The sequence below is a fragment of the Odontesthes bonariensis genome, chromosome 11, assembly GCF_027942865.1.
Source record: "Odontesthes bonariensis isolate fOdoBon6 chromosome 11, fOdoBon6.hap1, whole genome shotgun sequence".
NCBI lineage: Eukaryota > Metazoa > Chordata > Actinopteri > Atheriniformes > Atherinopsidae > Odontesthes > Odontesthes bonariensis.
This window is the reverse complement of record NC_134516.1, coordinates 29,513,899-29,535,910: the sequence shown is the minus strand read 5'-3', so window position 1 is coordinate 29,535,910 and position 22,012 is coordinate 29,513,899. Positions and strand designations below refer to the sequence as shown.

At 42.2% G+C, this 22,012-nt stretch overlaps 1 long non-coding RNA gene and 11 other non-coding genes across 12 annotated transcripts; all 12 read left to right on the top strand.

Moving 5' to 3' along the window:
• Positions 1-166: 166 nt before the first annotated feature.
• Positions 167-248, top strand: trnas-gcu (transfer RNA serine (anticodon GCU)). The gene has a single exon. It is a non-coding gene; the product is annotated as a tRNA-Ser (tRNA).
• Positions 249-2,343: 2,095 nt separating this feature from the next.
• Positions 2,344-2,425, top strand: trnas-gcu (transfer RNA serine (anticodon GCU)). The gene has a single exon. It is a non-coding gene; the product is annotated as a tRNA-Ser (tRNA).
• A 1,011-nt stretch (positions 2,426-3,436) lies between these two features.
• trnas-gcu (transfer RNA serine (anticodon GCU)) lies at positions 3,437-3,518 on the top strand. Its single transcript has one exon. It is a non-coding gene; the product is annotated as a tRNA-Ser (tRNA).
• A 7,009-nt stretch (positions 3,519-10,527) lies between these two features.
• On the top strand, positions 10,528-12,036 carry LOC142391899 (uncharacterized). Its single transcript, XR_012770632.1, has 3 exons — positions 10,528-10,665; positions 10,898-11,155; positions 11,249-12,036. It is a non-coding gene; the product is annotated as an uncharacterized LOC142391899 (long non-coding RNA).
• A 2,694-nt stretch (positions 12,037-14,730) lies between these two features.
• trnas-cga (transfer RNA serine (anticodon CGA)) lies at positions 14,731-14,812 on the top strand. Its single transcript has one exon. It is a non-coding gene; the product is annotated as a tRNA-Ser (tRNA).
• Positions 14,813-15,863: 1,051 nt separating this feature from the next.
• On the top strand, positions 15,864-15,945 carry trnas-cga (transfer RNA serine (anticodon CGA)). The gene has a single exon. It is a non-coding gene; the product is annotated as a tRNA-Ser (tRNA).
• Positions 15,946-17,545: 1,600 nt separating this feature from the next.
• trnat-agu (transfer RNA threonine (anticodon AGU)) lies at positions 17,546-17,619 on the top strand. The gene has a single exon. It is a non-coding gene; the product is annotated as a tRNA-Thr (tRNA).
• A 620-nt stretch (positions 17,620-18,239) lies between these two features.
• On the top strand, positions 18,240-18,313 carry trnat-agu (transfer RNA threonine (anticodon AGU)). Its single transcript has one exon. It is a non-coding gene; the product is annotated as a tRNA-Thr (tRNA).
• A 304-nt stretch (positions 18,314-18,617) lies between these two features.
• Positions 18,618-18,691, top strand: trnat-ugu (transfer RNA threonine (anticodon UGU)). Its single transcript has one exon. It is a non-coding gene; the product is annotated as a tRNA-Thr (tRNA).
• A 619-nt stretch (positions 18,692-19,310) lies between these two features.
• Positions 19,311-19,384, top strand: trnat-agu (transfer RNA threonine (anticodon AGU)). The gene has a single exon. It is a non-coding gene; the product is annotated as a tRNA-Thr (tRNA).
• Positions 19,385-19,688: 304 nt separating this feature from the next.
• trnat-cgu (transfer RNA threonine (anticodon CGU)) lies at positions 19,689-19,762 on the top strand. Its single transcript has one exon. It is a non-coding gene; the product is annotated as a tRNA-Thr (tRNA).
• A 222-nt stretch (positions 19,763-19,984) lies between these two features.
• On the top strand, positions 19,985-20,058 carry trnat-agu (transfer RNA threonine (anticodon AGU)). Its single transcript has one exon. It is a non-coding gene; the product is annotated as a tRNA-Thr (tRNA).
• Positions 20,059-22,012: the final 1,954 nt, after the last annotated feature.

Sequence of the window (22,012 nt, the reverse complement as noted above, 5' to 3'; positions counted from 1 at the left end):
GTACCACATTTAGATAATAATGATTCTATTTTTGTGAAAGGAGGATAAATTCATATCCTCTGCACGCAAGACCATTGTATCTAATGAGGCTCCAATGTTGAGATCAAAATTATACCAGCTGTAGTTTAAGACGGAAGTTTTTTATGGTCAAACTTACAAGAGAGAGGACGAGGTGGCCGAGCGGTTAAGGCGATGGACTGCTAATCCATTGTGCTTTGCACGCATGGGTTCGAATCCCATTCTCGTCGGCTTTGCATGTCAAGTTCTGTTCTGGTTTGTTAAAATTTCTCATTCCACTTCTTACAAGCAGGCTTATCAAACAATGGTTTTGTCGCAAAATTTTTATTTGCCTACACAAAGTTCATTTGGGCGATTGAATCTATCATGAAGAATTCTGAGTGTGACTTCAGGCTAATGTGAAAGAGCTGTCTTTCTTTCAGTTTGCATCCACCTTTGCCACATCCAGCTGTTAATCATTTCCTCCACAGAGGACAAAAGAAAGACAACTGGAGAATGCGGGCGTCTATCCCGCTACCTCTCACATGCTAAGCGAGCGCTCTACCATTTGAGCTAATTCCCCTTCGGTTGATGTATTCTTAGCGCTTCCAAATTAACGAACCCTTTCTGACCAAATGATCCATTCCTTGATACATCAAAAGGAATAGATCTCACAACTGAAGCTTGTTGGTTTTTATCAGTGTTTTTCAGAGTGGTTGAATGTATCAAGTAGAGTCTTGCGTTCGATCAGTGAGACATGGAAAATCCGTAGTGTTTCATGGTTTGGCAGATTCTTTTTTCTTTCCGATTTTAAACAAATTTGAATTTGCACATTAGTTGGTTTGTCTTTATAAGATGACCATTAAGGCCTCTCACCAGAAGAGCACCTAAAAGATTTCTGAGGAGTGCGGACATCAATCCCGCCACATTTTGCCTGGAAAGCAAGCCCTTTATAATTTGACATAGTTTATCTTCCATATTTGGGTATATACTGAAGAGATTGTAATAACCCCAACCTTAAATTTGACTTATCCTAAGTGCAATTGCTTTTGTTTCGCCCAATTTTAAATCAAACAACCTCAAACATCCCTACATGGTACCACATTTAGATAATACTGATTCTATTTTTGTGAAAGGAGGATAAATTCATATCCTCTGCACGCAAGACCATTGTATCTAATGAGTCTCCAATTTTGAGATCAAAATTATACCAGCTGTCGTTTAAGACGGAATTTTTTATGGTCAAACTTACAAGAGAGAGGACGAGGTGGCCGAGCGCTTAAGGCGATGGACTGCTAATCCATTGTGCTTTGCACGCATGGGTCCGAATCCCATTCTCATCGGCTTTCCATGTCATGTTCCTTTCTGTTAAAATGGCTCATTCCACTTCTTACAAGCAGGCTTTTCAAACAATGCTTTTGTCGCAAAGTTTTTATTTGCCTACACAAAGTTCATTTGGGCGATTGAATCTATCATGAAGAATTTCGAGTGTGACTTCAGGCTAATGTGAAAGAGCTGTCTTTCTTTCAGTTTGCATCCACCTTTGCCACATCCAGCTGTTAATCATTTCCTCCACAGAGGACAAAAGAAAGACAACTGGAGAATGCGGGCGTCTATCCCGCTACCTCTCACATGCTAAGCGAGCGCTCTACCATTTGAGCTAATTCCCCTTCGATTGATGTATTATTAGCGCTTCCAAATTAACGAACCCTTTCTGACCAAATGATCCATTCCTTGATACATCAAAAGGAATAGATCTCACAACTGAAGCTTGTTGGTTTTTATCAGTGTTTTTCAGAGTGGTTGAATGTATCAAGTAGAGTCTTGCGTTCGATGAGTGAGACATGGAAAATCCGTAGTGTTTCATGGTTTTGCAGATTCTTTTTTCTTTCCGATTTTAAACAAATTTGAATTTGCACGTTAGTTGCTTTGTCTTTGTAAGATGATCATTAAGGCCTCTCACCAGAAGAGCACCTAAAAGATTTCTGAGGAGTGCGGACATCGATCCCGCCACATTTTGCCTGGAAAGCAAGCCCTTCATAATTTGACATAGTTTATCTTTCATATTTGGGTATATACTGAAGAGATTGTAATAACCCCAACCTTAAATTGGACTTATCCTAAGTGCAATTGCTTTTGTTTCGCCCAATTTTAAATCAAACAACCTCAAACATCCCTACATGGTACCACATTTAGATAATGATTCTATTTTTGTGAAAGGAGGATGAATTCATATCCTCTGCATGCAAGGCCATTGTATCTAATGAGGCTCCAATGTTGAGATCAAAATTATACCAGCTGTAGTTTAAGACGGAAGTTTTTTATGGTCAAACTTACAAGAGAGAGGACGAGGTGGCCGAGCGGTTAAGGCGATGGACTGCTAATCCATTGTGCTTTGCACGCATGGGTTCGAATCCCATTCTCGTCGGCTTTGCATGTCAAGTTCTGTTCTGGTTTGTTAAAATTTCTCATTCCACTTCTTACAAGCAGGCTTATCAAACAATGGTTTTGTCGCAAAATTTTTATTTGCCTACACAAAGTTCATTTGGGCGATTGAATCTATCATGAAGAATTCTGAGTGTGACTTCAGGCTAATGTGAAAGAGCTGTCTTTCTTTCAGTTTGCATCCACCTTTGCCACATCCAGCTGTTAATCATTTCCTCCACAGAGGACAAAAGAAAGACAACTGGAGAATGCGGGCGTCTATCCCGCTACCTCTCACATGCTAAGCGAGCGCTCTACCATTTGAGCTAATTCCCCTTCGATTGATGTATTATTAGCGCTTCCAAATTAACGAACCCTTTCTGACCAAATGATCCATTCCTTGATACATCAAAAGGAATAGATCTCACAACTGAAGCTTGTTGGTTTTTATCAGTGTTTTTCAGAGTGGTTGAATGTATCAAGTAGAGTCTTGCGTTCGATGAGTGAGACATGGAAAATCCGTAGTGTTTCATGGTTATGCAGATTCTTTTTTCTTTCTGATTCTAAACAAATTTGAATTTGCACATTAGTTGGTTTGTCTTTATAAGATGACCATTAAGGCCTCTCACCAGAAGAGCACCTAAAAGATTTCTGAGGAGTGCGGACATCAATCCCGCCACATTTTGCCTGGAAAGCAAGCCCTTTATAATTTGACATAGTTTATCTTCCATATTTGGGTATATACTGAAGAGATTGTAATAACCCCAACCTTAAATTTGACTTATCCTAAGTGCAATTGCTTTTGTTTCGCCCAATTTTAAATCAAACAACCTCAAACATCCCTACATGGTACCACATTTAGATAATAATGATTCTATTTTTGTGAAAGGAGGATAAATTCATATCCTCTGCACGCAAGACCATTGTATCTAATGAGGCTCCAATGTTGAGATCAAAATTATACCAGCTGTAGTTTAAGACGGAAGTTTTTTATGGTCAAACTTACAAGAGAGAGGACGAGGTGGCCGAGCGGTTAAGGCGATGGACTGCTAATCCATTGTGCTTTGCACGCATGGGTCCGAATCCCATTCTCATCGGCTTTCCATGTCATGTTCCTTTCTGTTAAAATGGCTCATTCCACTTCTTACAAGCAGGCTTTTCAAACAATGCTTTTGTCGCAAAGTTTTTATTTGCCTACACAAAGTTCATTTGGGCGATTGAATCTATCATGAAGAATTTCGAGTGTGACTTCAGGCTAATGTGAAAGAGCTGTCTTTCTTTCAGTTTACACCCACCTTTGCCACATCCAGCTGTTAATCATTTCCTCCACAGAGGACAAAGGAAAGACAACTGGAGAATGCGGGCATCGATCCCGCTACCTCTCACATGCTAAGCGAGCGCTCTACCATTTGAGCTAATTCCCCTTCGGTTGATGTATTCTTAGCGCTTCCAAATTAACGAACCCTTTCTGACCAAACGATCCATTCCTTGATACATCCAAAGGAATAGATCTCACAACTGAAGCTTGTTGGTTTTTATCAGTGTTTTTCAGAGTGGTTGAATGTATCAAGTAGGGTCTTGCGTTCGATCAGTGAGACATGGAAAATTCGTAGCGTTTCATGGATTTGCAGATTCTTTTTTCTTTCCGATTTTAAACAAATTTGAATTTGCAAATAAGTTGGTTTGTCTTTATAAGATGATCATTAACGCCTCTCACCAGAAGAACACCTAAAAGATTTCTGAGGAGTGCGGACATCAATCCCACCACATTTAGCCTGGAAAGCAAGCCCTTTATAATTTGACATAGTTTGTCTTCCATATTTGGGTATATACTGAAGAGATTGTAATAACCCCAACCTTAAATTTGACTTATCCTAAGTGCAATTGCTTTTGTTTCGCCCAATTTTAAATCAAACAACCTCAAACATCCCTACATGGTACCACATTTAGATAATAATGATTCTATTTTTGTGAAAGGAGGATAAATTCATATCCTCTGCAGGCAAGGCCATTGTATCTGATGAGGCTCCAATTCTGAGACCAAAATCATACCAGCTGTAGTTTAAGACGGAATTTTTTATGGTCAAACTTGCTAGAGAGAGGACGAGGTGGCCGTACCCTCTGCCAACTGGCCGTCAAACAAGTTCTTAACAAAGTCCTAACACATTCCTAACAGTCCTAACAAATTCCTAACAATCCTACTAAATTCCTAACAAATCCTAACAAATCCTAACAAGTCCTAACATTTGACGTTTTTCGTCATCACGTAAGTCATGCGCAGTGGTGGTCGATGGGAAAAACAAAAACAAGTTTGCCGCCACCGTCTCCCAACTTTTGACTCCCGTTTAATATAGTTTAACCTGACTCTGTCCGTATCTGTGCGTCGTTCTGTTGGTTTAAAATATCCTTTCAAGCATTATTGTCTTATTTTAACGCTCCTTCCTGCCGTTTTTTTTACTATCATTCGGCTAAAATTTTAGTTTTTTGGGATGATGAAGACAGGGAAGCCCGTTGCGTATTGGGCTGGTGTTATGCAGCTGTATGCTCAGGGAAAGTTCAAGTTTTCCACTGGGAAGAGACCTGGAACCAGAAGATGGAGGGCTGTCATTCAGCGGATAGGCGCTTGTCTACTGACTCCTGTCTTCAACCAGAAAGTCCGGACAACCGACATATTTGGAAAAGAAATCCCCTGCAATTGTATGGGGGAAATTTTGGGTAAAAAAAATTAATATAAATATGAACGAATTTATAAATGTATATATAATTAATATAAATATAAAAATGTGATCGAGATATATGTGAGTAAAAATGAACATAAATATGAACGAATTTATAAATGTATATATAATTAATATAAATATAAAAATGTGACACAAATAAATGTATATATATATATATATATAAATATACATACATTTGTAAATATATTTTCGACATTTTAAAATAAATATGCTTGACTTTGTGTGTGCAGTCTGGCAATCTGCATTTGTGGATCCATTTTTTGCTCTCGTGTCCATGGCGTAATTTTGACACACTCCTACTGTGCTGCACGATGCACAAACAAATGCATGCCGATTTGAATGTGAAAAGCGGCACAGCCCTCTATTCACGGAGCATCCACCAGATGGCAGTGTGCAAGGCACAGGGCAATGGCAGTGCCTAGCAGTCCAAGACAGAGGCTTTGGACGATCAATATGGAGTCGACAAGTGGAACAACTGGATGGGTATGACTAGTAGTTTAATCATTTAAAACTTTTCCTAAATCCCTTTGGCTAGGCAGAATGAAAGGTGGTTATCATAAGGTGAGTTCAACTTTTTTATTTATTTACAATAGATGGAAAAAAAAGCTATGTTTCACACTGCAATATGTGACTGTTAAAAGTTGTGAGTGTTTCACAGATTTTTACCTTTCTGAATACAAGACACAAAATCTAATTAGAAATTGTTCTAAAATTGATTGTTCTAAAACACTGGAAAGAATTTAATGTTTTATTACAAAAGTTTTTCAAGCTTTAGCAACAAATTCAATGTTGTTTTTCCACAGTCAGGTGAGCAGGCAGGTTCAACAAGGGTTCAATCCGAAATGTCAGGTGCAGGGACAGCGTCAGATTTCCAGGCCAACCAGAGCAGCCAAGGTGTACCTAGGTTCCCAGCAGATCCAGCTGCACAGAGCAGTTCAAATGTAAACCCGACCATGCACAGGAGCTCAAGTGTAGCCGCAGCAGATCCAGCCGCACAAAGCAGTTCAAATGTAAACCCGACCATGCACAGGAGCTCAAGTGTAGCCGCAGCTGCAGCAGATCCAGCCGCACAGAGCAGTTCAGATGTAAACCCGGCCATGCACAGGAGCTCAAGTGTAGCCGCAGCTGCAGCAGATCCAGCCGCACAGAGCAGTTCAGATGTAAACCCGACCATGCACAGGAGCTCAAGTGTAGCCGCAGCTGCAGCAGATCCAGCCGCACAGAGCAGTTCAGATGTAAACCCGACCATGCACAGGAGCTCAAGTGTAGCCGCAGCTGCAGCAGATCCAGCTGCACAGAGCAGTTCAAATGTAGGCAAAGTTCCAGCTGATCCCACAGCACAGAGGAGCTCAAGTTCAGGAAGCTGTCAACCTCAAAGCATCTCAGTCAGTCAAACCCCAGAGCAGATACAGTGTGCATTATGTAGTGCAAACATCAACGTGGAACATTTTAATGAACACTTGTCTGACTTTCATGCAGAACAATGTTGTGAGCAATGTGGGAAAAAGGTCAAGGGTGCAGTTGTGCTGCTTCAACATATTGAAGAAGGTCATGACCCACCACACCAAACATCAGCATCTCAACCACACCAACTACCAGCATTCAAACCACCACAACATGGGAAACCAGCAACACCACCCCAACAACCACCACTTCAGCCACAGCAGTGCCTTCCACCAGTGCAACGCCCGCAGCCAATTCCTCCAGCTGCTTCTTCTCCTGTTGTCCACCTTAGGCCTCCAGAGGTGAATTGGGTGAGTTTTCTTCCCAAGCAGTTTGTGCGGGTCATCAAGCCGGCAGACCAGGAGTGGATTGCACAGTGCCTTTACCACCCCACAGGCCAGTTTAGACAACGGTTCTCCCAAAACTGGTTTCATCCACCCAGTCCACCAAAGGTAGTGACTGCACCTCCGGATCCCCTGGTCTACTTCAGGCAGCGGATGTTTCTGTGGGCACCTATGCAGATGTGGGGTATTTCACTGAAGTGTCAACAGTGCAACACCAAGATGCACCACTCTGGGATCTACACAAAGGTTAGAGAAGTCGTTGACCTGGATTCAAGGTACTATTTGATTGGAGGAGATTATCCACGATGCAGTAAATGCATGATTCCTGTCTGTCCGTGGAGCACCGAGGTTTTAAGCCAATTAGATCCAGCCAACAGAAACAAGTTTCCAGCTACTCTCACCACACAGCTGGCTCTGGACAAAAGGTGCGTAACTTTGCTGAAACCGCGGACTGTTGGAAATAGCTCCAGTTATGTGCAGCAAGCGTTGGAAGAGCTGCACAGTGAGGAGTGGGCAAAGCGCACCATTGAGTATATGTCTGACTGTGAGCGTCACAAAAAAAAGAGTGTCTTAGACAGGAGCCATGAAGTTGCCTACCAGAATCCGCCACGGTTTTGCCCTCTTCCTCTTGCACAGTGGTTTCAGACTGTGCATGCCAATGAAATACTGAGTCACTTGTCTGAGATGAAGGGTGTCATCACCTCAACATACGGCAGGATTTTAAAGCTTGACTCTACCAAAAAGGTAAAGTAAAACACCTCTAAGATTTTGTCAATCCTAATTATTATTTGCATTCTGATGTTCTTGCTTTTGATTTTCTTTACACCAAACAGATCACTAAAAAGCTTGCTGGTGGCATTTCTGAGACGGCTACGTGGATGACGAACATCACCAACGAACATGGCCAAGCTCTGAACTGTGTGCTGACCACAGGTGAGGGAGCAGGTTTGGAGGAACTGTGCCAAGGGATTGTCCTGCGCTATCAGAATGCTGGAGAACCAGAGCCAAAGATCCTTTACGTTGACAGAGACTGCTGCAGTGCATCAGGTTTGTGATCTTCAGACTTTGTTGCACTTCATTGTAACATTAGTTTACAGTTCAAAGTTTAAAACATTTTAAACTTTAAATTGAAAACCTGATTCAAAAGAAAGAAATGTGTTTTTAACAAGGTATAATCTGGCAACAGTTATGTTTTATGTCACAACTTTAATACCATAAGCCCTGAGTCATCATGAAAAAGGAATAAAGAAATACTGTAGAATGTATTTGTGTTTTATTTTGCTTATTTTTTGTCTAAGCAGGTGCGCCTCCAGTGCTTGAGTGGTTTCGGCCGTGGAAGACTACAGTGAGACTGGACATCTTTCACTACATGAGACGATTCCCAACCGGTCTCACCACAGAGCATCATCCTCTTTATGGCACATTCTGCTCCAAGTTGTCCTCCTGCATTTTCGAAAGGGATCAAGATGATGTCAGCCGCCTTAAAGAAGCCAAGAGCTCAGAGCTGAGGAAAAAGCATCCTGGTCATCCTCCCACAGAAGCACAAGTTTTGGCCAACATTAGCTCCAGTGAGCTTGCTAAACATTGTAGAAGAAGAACCAGAGGAGTAGAAGAAACCCGGAAACTCATTCAGGGATTATTAAAGTCCATGTGGGAACTGACTGACACCACAGGTTTACGCCTAATCAACCCTGAGAGCATGACTCATGTGTGGCGAGTGCAGCAGAAGCACCTACCATGCATCCAAGACCCACCTGGTGTTGAACTATATACTAAGCTTGGCTCAACACAAAAGGGAGACAAAGAAGTTCAAACCTTCAGATGTGGCAGGGGGTCGTCTTCAGTTGAAAGCTTTCATCGACATCAGTGCTCCTTCATCCCAGGTAAACAGTAAATTGCTATATTTGATGTCATTCATTGCTGTCACACCTTCCAGATTTTTATCTGTACATCTAAAATTGTTAAATCAGCATCATTTCTGAAAAGAAAATGCAAAGAAAATTTGTCATTTCATAAATGCAGCTAATCTTTGCCACATTGTTTTTTTTAAGGATTGAGAAGCAATGCCATGCACATTCAGATGTATATGCTTGAGGGTGGATCCAGATGGAACATGAAAAGAGCCCAAGAAGCTTTAGATGCGAGTCGCAGATCTCACACTAAACTCTACGATGTTCGTCTGATGTCCAACATCAACACCCTGAGCATCAGAGTGCTGGGTCATGCCCTCTTGCCAGAGTTCATTCCCCCAGGCTGTCCAACTGGTATTGGACCTTTATCTCACAAATTCCACAAAAATACTCATTTTCGTACAGGAAATTTGTAAACTTAAAATATGGTTGTAAGTGTACTTTATGATTGACTTTGTAGGTGAGCGGATTGCTGCGGAGTATCTTCTTGCTCAGTCAGACAGGGGAGACCTGTTAGGTCCCCAGCAGGACAGCGAACTGGAAGTTGTTTTGCCAGAGATGCAAGCCGATGTTCAGGAGGAGGACAGTGCTGATGGTACCATCAGTGACGTCACTGACATCGTCTTGGAGAGCCCCTCCAGTGTGCTGCAGTATGAGCAGTTGGAGATATCGGCCCCTAGTATTCCTTTTCTCCAGGAAGGGTCATCTCCCATGTCATCTCAGGTAGTGTGATCATTTCATTAGAATGATTTGATTTATTTTTAATTACAAATATTCACTTGCATGTATTGTGAATAATTTGTCTCATTAACAGAACCAATAAGCATCACGTGTTGCGTGCTTATATATGGGCCTTTCCCCTTGTTCTAATTGATCAGATTTTGATGGTTGGCTGTCATCATGACTGTTAGTGAACAGTTTATGATGATCATTTGAATGATGAAAAAAAAATATTTCAATCTTTTATGTTAGAAAGACCTTGACATCAGGTACCAACATCTGAAATGGATATCATGAATACAGAGAAAAGGGTTTTTTTTGCAGTCCAAGGATATAAGGAATCTTTGCTGTCTTTTCTGTATGTTTTCAGGAAACTAGTCTCGATGCAAGCCCTGCTTCTCCCACTCGCACTGTTGATCCAGTCAGAGATCTGCTTACTGATGACAACTCCTTTGGTGGACCAAGCAGCAGTTCATCCCAGGTATAGTGAGACCCCTATGGGTCCATTGTGTTTGGTTAGAGTATGAACCACTTTGTTTCGTAGCTGGTTTATGTTATATGGACAATTTGGGGACGTAATTAGTCTTGTTTTGAAATCAGGCTTTGGCTCAGCTTGATCTACAGGTTCTTTTCCACTTTTATTATTTGGGTTAGTGTTGGTTGGCTTGCTTGCTATTCTCAGCACCTACACCTGCATACTTCATTCATGCACACTACGGACAGCACTTGATGTTACGCTTTGATTTACTTTATTTTTATTGAACAAGATATTTCTCTTTTTTTCTTTGCTACAAATATGGATTATCCAGTCCGATACCAGTGGTGCATTCACAGAAGATGACTCGTTCAGCAGTCCCAGGAAATTGTTTCAGGTAACATTAAAAATCAGTATTTTTATACATTTACTGTGTGCATGTGTATCTGTATATAAATTAATTTTCCTTTAAGGAGACCCGGTGTGACTCCAGAGGTTTTCCTGGATGGGAGGCTGTTGACAACTTGGCAGAGTATCTTTTGAACCTCAATCGGCTCATCAGCTTCTCGGAAACGCAGTGGGTCTGCACCTGGTCAGCAAGCAGCTGAAAGGTAACCTGTCTGATATTTGACACAATGCATAATTTGTTTGCCTACTGACTAGTAAAAGCCAAGTCAAGTTTTGCAATTCCTATTTTTATGTCTTAGCATTTTAAAGTTTTAAGATTAGGAGATTAATACAGTAATAATAATTAATACTATTGCATTTCATGGCTGCTCCATTCAAATTAGTTTAAAGGAACTTGCATTTTTCTGCAATTTTAATGACCTTCTTTTCACACAGACTGTTCATGACCCATGGCCAGGCTGCCCAGAGACCTGACACCAACAGAATCTCTGAGTGCATTTGCCTCAAGCTGTTAAAAGAATACCAACAAGCGAGAAACCGACCAAAAGACTGCAAGGGAAAAGTTCTGCCCATTCCACAGTCAATCGTGCAAACTTACTGTCATGTCAAACAGCTGCTTGAAGACTCCCAGCCCATACAAGACCAGACCAACTTGTTGTTAGTCACCATCAACAACACCACTGTGTGTGCTTGGTAAGATGCCTTTTTTATTTTGAATATATTTTTGCACTTTACAGATGGGCTTGTCTTTGAAAAGTAAACAGTTTCTATTGTACTATTTTTCAGGTTACATGAGCGACAGAAAAGAACAGACTCTACTCCAAGGTGTGCAGCTTCCTCAGAAGGTCTCCGTGGCTGAATCTTTCCTGCCAGAAGCAAGACAGCTTCCCTCCATTCCTGTGGAACATGGACATAAACGAACCTGAAAACAGAGAAGGCGAGGCACTGATCCGTTCACACGTTGGTGGTAGAACTGGCTCTGCACAGCATTATCCTCCTTATTCTAACACTGTTTCATCATCCACACACACAAACTCTGCCCACTTCTTCGGGTTTCTGCTACAGTCCATCAGCCCCAGTCTTGCCCCCATTTAGACAAGGACAGTTCCCACCCCTGCCATCTCCTCTGGCTCCATGGTATCAGGACCATACACCACCACTTCATGCATCAGCTCCAGCAGCTCCAGCAGCTGCAGCAGCATCACCATCAGATCTGCTTTCAGCAAACACGAATCGCTACAGGAGGTGGAGACAGAATAGGGCAGAACAAGAAGAGCAGGATCGCCTGGCAAGAGGGGAACCTCCCAAAAAGCGGCAGGGGAAACCGGACTACCACTATCAATGTTCAGTTTGTGGTCAGGCCAAAAATAAAAGCACTGGCCATACACAGACTAAAGGGAAATGGTATTGTCCAGCCTCTGGACAGACCATTTTGGAATGGAGAGAATCTCTTGCAAAGAAATGATTTTCTTTGTTACAGTTTGTTTGTTTGTTACTCTGTTGTTTTAATGTAAAATTTTTTTGAAGAATATGATTGACACTGTGTTTTGATTTAACACTGGTTTGTAGTAGATGTGATCAGTCTGAAGAAAAACGTTTGATCTGGAATATTCTCCCAGTTGTTTTGTTTTAGTCAGCCTTTACACATGTCCAGAAGAAACGACAGATCGGTGTATGCAGCTGTGTAAGACTAAATAAATTTCACTGATCATAATTTGTTTGTGTTGTATCATATAAATTCTGTTGGACCTCAATAGTAATAGTATAAACAGAAAACAACCAAAATAGTCATAATTCTGATTCTCTGCTAAATTTAACATAAATTTAAAATGTAAAAAGTATTAAGTAAAGGTTGCGAAAAGTTAACCAGGAAAGAAGCACAAGTTCCTTAGACCATTTGATGAAATAAAACAAAGGCCAGACGTGTCGTTGATCACATGAACTTCTGCACAGATTGATCTCTGAAGACACAACTCCTTCCTCTGACCCATTTCCAATACTGACCATTTCTAACAAACAAAAAAAAGCTTTTTCTTGATCGCCATAACTTAGGTCTGTCATAGGAGTTGAAGTACTTCATGAAAATGATGATTTGTAACCGTTGCATGTCAAAGGTGAACAAGCATGTATGTTGTTGTCGTGGCCGAGAGGTTAAGGCGATGGATTAGAAATCCATTGGAGTCTCCCTGTGCAGGTTTGACTCCTGCTGACAACAATAACATTATTGACCCAGGGTTGTGAAAAGTTAACCAGGAAAGAAGCACAATTTCCTTAGACCATTTGATGAAATAAAACAAAGGCCAGACGTGTCGTTGATCGTATGAATTATTGCACAGATTGATCTCTGAAGACACAACTCGTTCCTCTTGTCGTGGCCGAGAGGTTAAGGCGATGGATTAGAAATCCATTGGGGTCTCCCCGCGCAGGTTCTTCAACCCAATCAGGAGATGCTGCTGTCCCCTTTGCCTCCCCCTCCCACTTTTCTGTTTCTAGAAGTCAGGTGAAGAGGCAGTTGGAGAGACTGAACCGGAACAAGGCTGCAGGTCCAGATGGTGTCAGCCCCCGAGTCCTGAAGGCCTGTGCAGAGCAGCTCTATGGGATTCTGCAACACCTTTTCAACCTTAGCTTGACCCAAGAGAAGGTACCACTGTTGTGGAAGACATCCTGTCTGGTTCCGGTACCAAAGAAAACTCACCCTTCAGACATCAATGACTACAGACCTGTTGCCCTGACATCCCACATCATGAAGGTCCTGGAGAGACTCCTGTTGACCCACCTGTGTAAGCAAACCAGCACATATCAGGACCCCCTGCAGATTGCTTATCGCCATGGAGTTGGAGTTGAAAACGCTATCATACACCTGCTTCAACAAACCCACTGTCATCTGGACAAAGCAGGCAGCACTGTGAGGATCATGTTCTTTGATTTCTCCAGTGCATTTAACACAATCCAGCCTGATCTGCTTCGTCTGAAACTCCAGAAGACTCAGGTGGAGGCCTCAACAATCACCTGGATTAATGACTACCTGACAAACAGACCACAGTTTGTCAGACTGAAGAATTGTGTGACTAAACAGGTGATCAGCAGCACAGGAGCACCACAGGGGACTGTACTCTCACCATTCCTTTTTGCTCTCTACACTTCAGACTTCCAGTACAAGTCAGACTCCTGTCATCTACAGAAATATTCAGATGACTCTGCAGTAGTCGGGTGTATCAGAGATGAACAAGAAGCTGAGTACAGAGAGCTGGTGGACCGCTTTGTGGCATTGTGTGGGAACAATCATCTCATCTTGAATGTTAACAAAACAAAGGAGATGATTGTAGATTTCAGGAGAAACAGGGTCAGATCAAACCCTGTTTCCATCATGGGAGAAGAAGTGGAGGTGGTTGAGGAATATAAATACCTTGGTGTTCATGTGGACAACAAACTGGACTGGAGACACAACAGTGAAGCCATCTACAAGAAAGGACAGAGCAGACTGTACTTCTTGAGGAAGCTAAGGTCCTTCAAGGTTTGCAACAAGATGTTGCAGATATTCTACAAGTCTGTTGTTGAGAGCGTCATTTCCTCTTGCGTCATCTGTTGGGGCAGCAGCATCAGAACCAGGGACCTAAAAAGACTCAACAACCTGATAAGGTAGGCTGGTTCTGTTCTGGGGACGACTGTGGAACCTCTGGAGACAATAATGCAAAGAAGGATTTTGCATAAAATCAAGGGAATTATGGACAACCCTGAACATCCTCTCCATGAGACTGTAATCGGAAAACAGAGTCTCTTCAGTCAAAGGTTTCTTCAGTTTGGATGCAAAACGGACCGCTACAGGACATCTTTCCTGCCCACAGCCATCAGCATCTATAATAACTCCTTGATTTAATTGAGCTACATCAACATTTAATTTCCCTCTGGGATAAATAAAGTATTTTTGAATTTGAATTTGAATTTGAAGTCCTGCCGACAACGATAACATTATTGACCCAGGGTTTGCAAAAAGTTAACCTGGAAAGAAGCACAAGTTCCTTTGACCATTTGATGAAATAAAACAAAGGCCAGACGTGTCGTTGATCGTATGAATTATTGCACAGACTGATCTCTGAAGACAAAACTCCTTCCTCTGACCCATTTCGAAGACTGACCATTTCTAACAAACAAAAAATAAGCTTTTTCTTGATCGCCATAACTTAGGTCTGTCTTAGGAGTTGAAGTCCTTCAAGAAGATGATGAGTTGTAAGCATTGAATGTTAAGGGTGAACGCACTTGTGTATGTGGTTGTCGTGGCCGAGAGGTTAAGGCGATGGAGTCGAAATCCATTGGGGTCTCCCTGCGTAGGTTCGAATCCTGCCGACAACGATAACATTATTGACTCAGGGTTGCTAAAAGTTAACCTGGAAAGAAGCACAAGTTCCTTGGACCGTTTGATTAAATAAAACAAAGGCCAGACGTGTCGTTGATGACATGAACTTCTGCACAGATTGATCTCTGAAGAGACAGCTCCTTCCTCTGACCCATTTCGAAGACTGACCATTTCTAACAAACAAAAAATAAGCTTTTTCTTGATCGCCATAACTTAGGTCTGTCTTAGGAGTTGAAGTACTTCATGAAAATGATGATTTGTAACACTTGCATGTCAAAGGTGAACAAGCGTGTATGTCGTTGTCGTGGCCGAGAGGTTAAGGCGATGTGGTCTCCCCGCGCAGGTTCGAATCCTGCTGACAACGATAACTTCACTGACTCAGGGTTGCTAAAAGTTAACCAGGAAAGAAGCACAAGTTCCTTGGACCATTTAAATAAACAAAGGCCAGAGGTGTCGTTGATCGTATGAATTATTGCACAGATTGATCTCTGAAGACACAACTCCTTCCTCTGACCCATTTCGAAGACTGACCATTTCTAACAAACAAAAAAAAAGCTTTTTCTTGATCGCCATAACTTAGGTCTTTCTCAGGAGTTGAAGTACTAAATGAAAATGATCATTTGTAACACTTGCATATCAAAGGTGAACACTCAAGTATGTCGTTGTCGTGGCCGAGAGATTAAGGCGATGGATTAGAAATCCATTGGGGTCTCCCTGCGTAGGTTCGAGTCCTGCTGACAACGATAACATTTTTGACCCAGGGTTGCGAAAATTTAACCTGGAAAGAAGCACAAGTTCCTTAGACCATTTGATGAAATAAAACAAAGGCCAGACGTGTCGTTGATCGTATGAATTATTGCACAGATTGATCTCTGAAGACACAACTCCTTCCTCTGACCCATTTCCAATACTGACCATTTCTAACAAACAAAAAATAAGCTTTTTCTTGATCGCCATAACTTAGGTCTGTCTTAGGAGTTGAAGTCCTTCAAGAAGATGATGAGTTGTAAGCATTGAATGTTAAGGGTGAACGCACTTGTGTATGTGGTTGTCGTGGCCGAGAGGTTAAGGCGATGGAGTCGAAATCCATTGGGGTCTCCCTGCGTAGGTTCGAATCCTGCCGACAACGATAACATTATTGACTCAGGGTTGCTAAAAGTTAACCTGGAAAGAAGCACAAGTTCCTTGGACCGTTTGATTAAATAAAACAAAGGCCAGACGTGTCGTTGATGACATGAACTTCTGCACAGATTGATCTCTGAAGAGACACCTCTATCCTCTGACCCATTTCGAAGACTGACCATTTCTAACAAACAAAAAATAAGCTTTTTCTTGATCGCCATAACTTAGGTCTGTCTTAGGAGTTGAAGTGCTTCATGAAAATGATGATTTGTAACACTTGCATGTCAAAGGTGAACAAGCGTGTATGTCGTTGTCGTGGCCGAGAGGTTAAGGCGATGTGGTCTCCCCGCGCAGGTTCGAATCCTGCTGACAACGATAACTTCACTGACTCAGGGTTGCTAAAAGTTAACCAGGAAAGAAGCACAAGTTCCTTGGACCATTTAAATAAACAAAGGCCAGAGGTGTCGTTGATCGTATGAATTATTGCACAGATTGATCTCTGAAGACACAACTCCTTCCTCTGACCCATTTCGAAGACTGACCATTTCTAACAAACAAAAAAAAAGCTTTTTCTTGATCGCCATAACTTAGGTCTTTCTCAGGAGTTGAAGTACTAAATGAAAATGATCATTTGTAACACTTGCATATCAAAGGTGAACACTCAAGTATGTCGTTGTCGTGGCCGAGAGATTAAGGCGATGGATTAGAAATCCATTGGGGTCTCCCTGCGTAGGTTCGAGTCCTGCCGACAACGATAACATTTTTGACCCAGGGTTGCGAAAATTTAACCTGGAAAGAAGCACAAGTTCCTTAGACCATTTGATGAAATAAAACAAAGGCCAGACGTGTCGTTGATCGTATGAATTATTGCACAGATTGATCTCTGAAGACACAACTCCTTCCTCTGACCCATTTCCAATACTGACCATTTCTAACAAACAAAAAATAAGCTTTTTCTTGATCGCCATAACTTAGGTCTGTCTCAGGAGTTGAAGTCCTTCATGAAAATGATGATTTGTAACACTTGCATGTCAAAGGTGAACAAGCATGTATGTTGTTGTCGTGGCCGAGAGGTTAAGATGATGGATGAGAAATCCATTGGAGTCTCCCCGCGCAGGTTCGACTCCTGCTGACAACAATAACATTATTGACCCAGGGTTGCGAAAAGTTAACCTGGAAAGAAGCACAATTTCCTTAGACCATTTGATGAAATAAAACAAAGGCCAGACGTGTCGTTGATCACATGAACTTCTGCACAGATTGATCTCTGAAGACACAACTCCTTTTCATATCAGTCATGGCGTAGTCTGAAGGACGTATTTGGGAATTTTTACAGGGGCACAACGCATGTTTACAGAGGCACGTGCCCCGGTAAAAAGTGTCTGGTGACGTGCCTGCATGAGATTACCAAAATTATGACTATGCTATATACAGCTTACTTCAAAAGTACACTCCTTCAGGTAAGTAAAATTCTTGCACCTTGTGCAAACCTCTATGCTAGTGAGGATGCAGAGATCACATGAATTTCGGAATAAAACCACATAAACCACTTGTGAGGTGAATCCAGTTCCTGCTCTTTATTCTTTCATCAGCTTTATGAACCATGTGGCGCTGTGGCTTAATTGGTCAAATTGCCTGTCTAGTAAACAGGAAGTCCTGGGTTCAAATCCCAGCAGTGCCTGTGGTCCTTCAGAGTTAACTATGACTTAGCATATAAAACAGCTTGTTGTCAGATTTCTACTAAATCCTTTTCACTGGTCCACTTAATGAAAGTGCGTATAAATAGCACACAGCTTCTAAAGTCTCATTTATGCCTTTTTTATACTTTCAGAGTGTAATTTTCCTCCGTTCACATAACATGTCAAATGGTTAGGGTACAGTACGGTGGAGGTTCTCCTCCTGTCACACTACATAACATCAAAATGAACGTACAAACCGTGAAATATTCAGAGTTAGAGTAAAAGCTGAGGGCAGGACGTCATTTCCTTGAAATATATAGCAGAAAATAATATGCAAAAGCATAAAAAAGCCTTGTAAAAACACAGAAAATGACTTGGCGTGTAATAAGTAGACTGCTTCATGAGATCTGGCTGTAACTGGTGTAAGTGACTTCCTCATGAACAGCAGGATCTGAGTTGAAAACCCAACAATATCTGCAAAATATGATGAAGTTTTGAACCAATTGGAGGCACTTCTACTCATGGCTTTAACTATTCTTGAGGTACAGAATCACAAAAACCCACTTCCTGAGGTGGATCCAGTTCCTGCTCTTTATTCCTTCATCAGTTTTATGAACCATGTGGCGCTGTGGCTTAGTTGGTCAAAGTGCCTGTCTAGTAAACAGGAGATCCTGGGTTCAAATCCCAGCAGTGCCTTAAGGTGTTATTATGTACATCAACATGGTGCCATAACTGTTTACAGCAGTGCTTCAAGAGTGCTGGACTTCCAAAACAGTCTGTACTTGGAGGCACTTCATCTCATCGCTTTAACTATTCTTGAGGTACAGAAGATGGAACTGGGACTTAATCCAATGTTTTCACATATAGAGATAATTTGAATAACATCAAGCCCTGATTTATGCAGAGATCACATGAATATTGGAAATAAATTACAAAAACCACTTCCTGAGGTGGATCCAGTTCCTGCTCTTTATTCTTTCATCAGTTTTATGAACCATGTGGTGCTGTGGCTTAGTTGGTCAAAGTTCCTGTCTTGTAAACAGGAGATCCTGGGTTCAAATCCCAGCAGTGCCTGTGGTCCTTCAGAGTTAACTATGACTTAGCATATAAAACAGCTTATTATCAGATTTCTACTAAATGCTTCTCACTGCTCCACTTCATGAAAGTGCGTATAAATAGCACACAGCTTTTAAAGTCTCATTTATGCCTATTTTATGCTTTCAGAGTGTAATTTTCCTCTGTTCACATAACACGTCAAATGGTTAGGGTACAGTACGGTGGAAGTTCTCCTCCTGTCACACTACATAACATCAAAATGAACGTACAAACCGTGAAATAGTCAGAGCTAGAGTAAAAGCTGAGGGCAGGACGCCATTTCCTTGAAATATATAGCAGAAAATAATACGCAAAAGCATAAAAAAGCCTTGTAAAAACACAGTAAATGACTTGGCGTGTAATAAGTACACTGCTTCATGAGATCTGGCTGTAACTGGTGAAAGTGACTTCCTCATGAACAGCAGGATCTGAGTTGAAAACCCAACAATATCTGCAAAATATGATGAAGTTTTGAACCAATTGGAGGCACTTCTACTCATGGCTTTAACTATTCTTGAGGTACAGAATCACAAAAAACATTTTCTGAGGTGGATCCAGTTCCTGCTCTTTATTCCTTCATCAGTTTTATGAACCATGTGGCGCTGTGGCTTAGTTGGTCAAAGTGCCTGTCTAGTAAACAGGAGATCCTGGGTTCAAATCCCAGCAGTGCCTTAAGGTGTTATTATGTACATCAACATGGTGCCATAACTGTTTACAGCAGTGCTTCAGGAGTGCTGGACTTCCAAAACAGTCTGTACTTGGAGGCACTTCATCTCATCGCTTTAACTATTCTTGAGGTACAGAAGATTGAACTGAGACTTAATCCAATGTTTTCACATATAGAGATCATTTGAATAACATCAAGCCCTGATTTATGCAGAGATCACATGAATATTGGAAATAAATTACAAAAACCACTTCCTGAGGTGGATCCAGTTCCTGCTCTTTATTCTTTCATCAGTTTTATGAACCATGTGGTGCTGTGGCTTAGTTGGTCAAAGTGCCTGTTTCGTAAACAGGAGATCCTGGGTTCAAATCCCAGCAGTGCCTGAATCTGTTGTTATCAGTGTTCTACTGAATGCTTTGCATTTTTGGTCTTCATCAAATGATGGACCTTTAAATGAGCATAATGGTTATTATGAGTTCTTTGGTCAGAATGATAAAAATGTTTTTTAGAAGTCACAGTTAGTTTTGGGAGAGTCTCTGGAGCTCATTTCCTGAAATTTATCCAGTTCCTGCTCTTTATTCTTTCATCAGTTCTATGAACCAAGTGGCGCTGTGGCTTAGTTGGTCAAAGTGCTTGTCTAGTGAACAGGAGGTCCTGGGTTCAAATCCCAGCAGTGCCTTTAGGTGTTATTATGTACGCCAACATGGTGCCATAACTGTGTACAGCAGTGCTTCAGGAGTGCTGGACTTCCAAAGCAGTCTGTACTTTGAGGCACTTCATATCATGGCTTTAGTTATTCTTGAGGTACAGAAGATTGAACTGGGACTTAATCCAATGTTTTCACATATAGAGATAATTTGAATAACATCAAGCTCTCGTTGTCGTGGCCAAGCGGTTAAGGCGATGGATTAGAAATCCATTGGGGTCTCCCTGTGTAGGTTCAAATCCTGTTATGTCACTTTGGGGAGAAGTGGTACAGGCAATTGGGAGTTTGATGTAACCACACACAGATGTTGTGGTCTATGTTATTAATTATGAATGGTTGTTTTTCACAGGTGTGTCTTCTGTGACAAAGCTGTTTCACCCGTGGAAGTCTGCAGTGCGGCTGGACAGCTTCCACTTCATGAGGCGCTTTAGCTGCGGCCTCACTACAGAGCGCCGGCCTCACTACAGAGCACCACCCTCTCTATGGCACCTTTTGTGCCAAGATTTCCTCCTGTGTCTTTGAATGGGACCAAGAGGATGTGCAACGTCTGAAGCAGGCCAAGAGAGGGGAGTGGAGGAACAGCCACAGCGGACACCCACCAACTGAAGAACAGCTCCTTGCATCCATCAGCCCAGGGGAACTGAAGAGGCACTGCAGGAGGAGGACACGTGGAGTGGAGGAGATGCGGCGCATGATTTCCGGGCTCCTGGAATCAGTGTGGGACCTGACCGACACCACAGGGCTGCGTCTGGTGAACCATGACAGCATGCCCCACGTCTGGGAGAAGCAGCACCCTGCAGGTGTATTACTGTACACAAAGGTGGGGACACTCAAGAAGGGCGGCAAGGAGTTGGACATCCTGAGGTGTGGTAGGGGGTCCTCCTCCCTGGAGAGTTTCCACCGGCACCAGTGTGCATTCGTCCCAGGTACAATCACATCTAGGCATACTTACTGTTTTGTATGTCTTTTTTAAATATGACAGAGAATAGGTTGTTCAATTATTCAAAATAACACAATTAACACTGTCGGGTATTCATATGTATTCACTTAGTATTTTGTTTCTTAGGCTGGCGGTGCAATGCTGTGCATATGCAGATGTATATGCTGGAGGGGGCATAAGGGTGGAACATGGGCCGGGCCAAGGAAGCAGTAGACATGGAGGGGGCTTCAACCCTTAGAAGCTTTGACATTCGCTTGATGTCCCACCTGAACAACCTCAGCCAGCGCGTCCATGGTTGTGCTCTGGTGCCAGAGTTCACTCCACCAGGGAAACCTACTAGTAAGAGATCCAAAACAAACTAAGCAACACTGATTGACCAGAGTATTCCATCCCCTCCTCCTCTCTTCCTTAGGCTACCCCCTACTCAGAGGACATGCATTTCTGTTGTGTGATGATTGTGCTACTCATGTTGGAGATAGATGTGTATGCATGTCCTTTCTTCATCTTTGTGTTTATACTGGTTACAGGCGAGCGCATAGGAGTGGAATATTTATTGGCCCAGACCAACAGAGGTGACCTCCTGGCTCCATCGCAGGTCCCTGAAGTCCCCTCGCAGGTGCCTGAGGAGGAGGAGGAGCCAGATGACACCATCAGCACGCCTGACATTGCCGCCCAGTCAGCTGCGATAGGGGCTGGTGATCCTCCGAGTGCTGTGATGGGTGACGCTGAACCCGGACCCCTCGTCACAGAGGTCAATAACACTTTCTGTAACACCTTACTCTAAAGCACAATATTTAACTGAAGTAAATGTGGTTACATTTTAATAAGATAAATGAATGTAAAATCAGCATGGCTCACATATTAGAAACAAGAGTGTACATTTAATTGCTTGGTTATTCTTTTTCTCACTTATCACTTTTCAGACCAGTCAATGTGACTCGAGGTGTTGCAGGATGGGAGGCAGTTGATACCCTTGCATCCTACCTA